The sequence below is a fragment of the Manacus candei genome, unplaced genomic scaffold (genome assembly GCF_025592945.1).
Source record: "Manacus candei isolate 608988 ecotype Guabito, Panama unplaced genomic scaffold, ASM2559294v1 h1tg000163l, whole genome shotgun sequence".
NCBI classification, from domain to species: domain Eukaryota; kingdom Metazoa; phylum Chordata; class Aves; order Passeriformes; family Pipridae; genus Manacus; species Manacus candei.
Window position 1 is genome coordinate 350,117 of NW_026138211.1, and position 5,068 is coordinate 355,184.

General features: G+C 47.8%; 1 long non-coding RNA gene across 1 annotated transcript; it reads left to right on the forward strand.

Annotated features, from left to right (window-relative positions):
• The first annotated feature begins 3,982 nt into the window (after window positions 1-3,982).
• On the forward strand, window positions 3,983-4,525 carry LOC127463488 (uncharacterized). The gene is made up of 3 exons (XR_007900868.1): window positions 3,983-4,036; window positions 4,145-4,218; window positions 4,303-4,525. It is a non-coding gene; the product is annotated as an uncharacterized LOC127463488 (long non-coding RNA).
• The last annotated feature ends 543 nt before the right edge of the window (window positions 4,526-5,068 follow it).

Genomic DNA, 5,068 nt, shown 5'->3' on the forward strand with positions numbered 1-5,068 from the left:
TCTCCAACTGCACCTGAAACCCAAAGGTTTCAGGCTTTCTGTCCTGGCCATAAGGGCTGTTGTTACCTTGCAGCAATCCTACTGCCGAAATGGGCAGTCCAGCTCCCAAAATTCCATACGGACGAAGATTCCTCCCAGACCAAAGGTGCCACCACACAAAGCTCTTGCTGCCCAGCGAGTGTCCAGGCCGGCCCACCAGCTGCACCTGAAACCAAGAAGGTAAGGGCTTTCCTTCCAGGGGAAAAGGGTTGATGTGTCCTTGCAGGACTCCTCGAGCCGAAAGGGGCAGTCCAGCTCCCAAAATTGAATACGGATGAGGATTCCTCCCAGACAAAAGGTAGCACACCAGAAAGCTCTTGCTGCCTAAGGAGTGCCCAGGCTGGCCTACCAACTGCACCTGAAGTTAAAATGGTCAGTGCTTTGTTTCCTGTGTAAAAGGGCTGTTGTTCATTTTTAGGAATCCTGTGCTGAAACTGCCAGTCTGACTCCCAATATTCCATACAGGCCAAGATTCCTTCAAGACAAAAGGTGCCAGGACAGAGAGATGTTGCTGCCCACCGAGTTCCCAAACTGGCCCACCAAATGCACCTAACAGCCAAAGGTTCCAGGCTTTCTTTCCTGGGAATAAGGGCTGTTGATCGTGTTTTTAATCCTGTGCTGAAACTGTCAGTCTTTACTCCCAAAATTGCATAAGGATGAAGATTCCTCCCAGAAAAAAGGTTCCAGGACAGAGAGCTCTTTTTTCCCATGGAGTTTCATAGCAGCTACCCCTGAGGCCCTGAGGGTAAAGGCTTTCTTTCCTGGGGAAATAGGCTCTTGTTCACTTACTGGTGTCCTGAACCGAGAAAGATGGTTTGACTTCCCAAAATGAACTCAGATGAGGATTCCTCCCAAACAAATGGTGACAGGACAGAAAGATCGTCCTGCACAGGGAGTGCCACACCACCTGCATGTGCAGCCCTGAGATTAAGGGCTTTATTATCTGGGGGAAAGGGCTATTATTTGGTTTCCAGAGACTTGTGGTGATAATGATGGTGCAACTCTCAAAAGTGAAAACAGGTGAACATAACTCTGAGACAAAAGATGCCAGGACAGACATCTGTGGCTTCCCATGGAGTGCCCTGGGTGTCTCATGTAGTACACCTGAGAGTCTGAGGCTACATGTTGCCTTTCATGGGGAAATGGTCTGTAATTCGCTTGCAGGAGGCTGGTGCCAAGATAGCTGGACCGACTTGCCAAAATTCAAAAGGGCTGAAGATTCCTCCCAGGCAAAAGGTGCCACCACACAAACATCTTGTTGCCCATGGAGTGCCCAGGCTGGTCCATCAACTGCACCTGAATCCCCAAGTTTACAGGCTTTCTCTCCTGCGGGAAAGGTCTGGTTTTTGCTTTTCAGAGCCCTCCCCTGAAAGTGAAGTCTGACTCCCTCTACTGAATGCCAACAAAGATTCCTCTCAGACAAAAGGTTCTACCACAGAAAGCTGTTGCCACCCATGAAGTGTCGCACCACCTGCACCTGAGACCGTGAGGGTAAGGGATTTCCTTCCTGGGGATTCTTTCCCTGGTTCTTTCCTAGTTTTCCTGCTCTGAAAATTCCAGTCTGAGTCCTGAAATTGAACATGAATGAGTATTCCTCTTGGACCAAAGGTGCCACCACAGAGAACTTTGCTGCTCATGGAGTGTCCAGCCTGGCCCACCAACTGCCCCTAAAATTTTAAGGCTACAAGCTGTCTTTCCTGGGGAAAGGGGCTGTAATTCATTTGCAAGAGCCTTGCAGTGAAATTGCCACTCCGTCTCCCAAAACTGAACATGGACAAAGTTTTCTCTCAGAAAAAAGGTGCCAGGACAGAAAACTCTTGTTGCCCATGGAGTTTCACACTATCTGCACCTGAAACCCTGAGGGTCAGGGCTTTGTTTCCTTGGGGATACGGCTGTCTGTTGCTTGCAAGAGTCCTGCCTCAAATACCTGATCCTCCTCTCCAAAGTGAACATGGATGAAGATTTCTCCGAAACCAAAGGTAACCGGACAGAAAAATCTTGCTGCCTGTGAAACTAATTAATTAGTAACCCATTAGGATGCAGTGCAAGAAATAAATTACTGAATTAGGTCATTAGTGAATAATTAGCATGCCTTGTAAAAGGAGAATTAGTTAATTGGTAGCTAATTAAGGTGTGGTGGAAAAGTTAATTACTTTATTATCAAAGGGGAAAAGGGTCCTCATTCACTTTCAGGAGCCGTGCAGGGAAATTGGCCATGTCAGTCCCCAGATTGAACACAACTGAAGCTTTTTGTCAGAGAAAAGTTGCTAGGGTCAGAAGCTCTTTATGCCTATGCAGTGCCCGGATTTCTCTTCACCTCTGAGACCATTAGGGTGAGGGCTTGCTTTCCCCCAGGGAAAAGGGTTCTTGTTCATTTCCAGAAGCCCTGCAGTGAAATTTGCCATATCAGCCCCCGGACTGAACACAGCTGAAGCTTTTTGTCAGAGAAAAGCTGCTAGGGTCAGAAGCTCTTACTGCCTATGTAGTGCCCGGATTTCTCTTCACCTCCGAGACCATTAGGGTGAGGGCTTGCTTTCCCCTGGGAAAAGGGTTCTTGTTCATTTCCAGGAGCCCTGCAGTGAAATTTGCCATATCAGCCCCCAGACTGAACACAGCTAAAGCTTTTTCTCAGAGAAAAGATGCTAGGACCAGAAACTCTTGCTGCCTATGGAATGTCCGGGTGGCCCACCACCTTAACCTTTCATCTTCTTTGATAAGTTAATTTTTTGTCTGCATTTTTAGGTTGTTTATCTTGTTCTTCCTCTGTTCAACAGAAAAGTTTAGTTTCTTACCTGGTCTCTGCTGTTTCAGTGGGCATAGCTGCAGAAAGAGAGATGGTGTATTTATCCTCATTAGCAGTGTTTTCCTGCATCAGGGCCTTTATCCTCCTGAACATGGAAAACTCAGTGCTACTCCTCCCAGAGCTTTTATACTTTGTGGCATTTGGCTCCTCCCTTTCCCTGGAGCCTCATGGGAAGGTATGTGGGCGTGGCCAGGGGTATATTAACCCCAGCCTTTGCCCAAGGAGGTCATTCAGCAGCTGGGCTTCAATGGGATAAGAGCTCTCCCTTTCTTTCAATGAATGGGATTTCTCAAGCTGTTCTTGCTTTATTGAGCTTCAATGGGATAAGAGCTCTCCCTTTCTTTCAATGAATGGGATTTCTCAAGCTGCTCTTGCTTTATTGAAGCATCAGCTTTGGCATCCAAAGTAACAGAGCTATATATGGTAATGAAGAAGATTACAGTCAAATGCAAGGTTTTTAAATTTATTTATTTTGTGTCCTGTGTTGGTAAGCTGCTTTTGTAATTTGTTATCTTGTTTTCTTTTTCTTAGGAGCTTTGCATCTTTTGAGATCTCCTGATCATCTCAACTGCAGCTTGGCATTTTTTCACAAGTGTTATCCTATCCCGAGGTGAAGTTGCTCTGTGTTGAAAATGGCTTCAGACACCCAGGTTTGCAAGTAGGTAGTGGGGGGTTACAGCCCAGAGATGGAGTGAGGGCTTGGGTGTCAGCTTAGGAATTGCCAGGAGTGTTTTGAAGGTAGTACGGGTGGAAAGCAGTGTCCAGGAGCCCCCTAAATGCCTGTGAAGGCATCCACTGACTTTTCAGATGTGCCACTTAAGTTTTCTGCTCCTTCACCCAGATATTCTGTTTGATTATAGCTGCAGTCTTTGGCTGCAGGCAGTGACCCTGGGTGGTTTGCCAAAAGAGAAGGGAGACTCTTTGAGCTCTCCCCATTTATTTGGGTGACTTTAGTTAGGGTTTCTTTTCCATGTCAGAGAGACAGGGTGTAAAGCAGAGTTGAAGAGAACAGAGGCCAGAGGAGCAGAGCGAGAAGGTGGGTGGTCACCTGACATCAGCACAAAGACGTGGCTTTTGGCTCCACGTTTACTCACTGTGTTAAGGATTTTCTTGTTTTGGTTTGGTTTTTCTTTGTTTTCAGATGCAGAGTCCTCAGCCTAGGAGGCTCTAGGCACCGGAGGGGAGGTGATCCAGGTGAGTACCTGTGAGCAAGGTGAGCATTGACTCCAGGACAGAACTAGATGGTCTTCTACAGGTGTTCTGGTGAATCTGTGCACATGCTTTGTTTGTTGTGTTTTCCAGGGGTTCTGCCACCTTCTAACAGACAGTCCAATGCTTCAGGGACCTTGTCGGTAAGAGGTCACTGTAGAGGAGAGGTAGGTAGGAGCTCCCACAGGAAAGCCATCCTTTCAGGCAGTATCTCAGTATGTACATTTGCTTTTGGTTTTTGTACTTTGCAGAGAGTGTGTGCAGCCTCAGAGGGCCGGAGCCACCTGCCAATTAGGTTTGATGGTCTACAGCTGTCTGTGTGAGTAATCTCCTAGTACTACGAGGGTCATCAGTTAAGTCTCAATCTCTTATAGTTGCAGGTGCTATCCAGCCTGCTTTTGGCAATGGAGGAGCATTCAGGTTGAGTCGGGGAGATAGTGAGGAGGTGCTGGGTGTTTCCGAAGCACCACGTAACTTTTTTTCTTCACGCGCCCAGGTACGGCACACGGTGACGGCAGCAGCCTCCGACTGGGGTCAGAGCCAGTGGCCCGAGAACCTCACAGCTTAGGGGACGGGGACTAGCCAATTGCGGGGTTATTGCCCATGTGCTGCCAAACTCTTGTTAGTTTCGCTTTTCTTTCTCGCAGCTGACCGAGTCAGGGATCACAGGACCCTCTGAACCAGCCGGGGGTCCTTCCTTCGCATCGAAGATGGATTCACATCGCCGACTATGGGAAAGATAAGTGGAGGACTATCACCTGGAGAGGGGATGAGAGCTGGGTCCAATTTTATGGTTAGGAGGGAGGTATTTTCAAATTAGCAGAGGGGAAATGGTCTGCCCTAAGAGGCCCTTGGCACACGTAGGAGGAGCAGTTTACTTTCCATCACTGGAGTAGGATGTGCAGGGCAGAGTCGTTCAGGTCTGTGTCGTGTCCTTTGTCCAGTCTGTGTTTTGTATCTTACAATTCACAATCAGAATTCACAGTTGTTCCACCACAGCACTTGTCCAGGAATGTG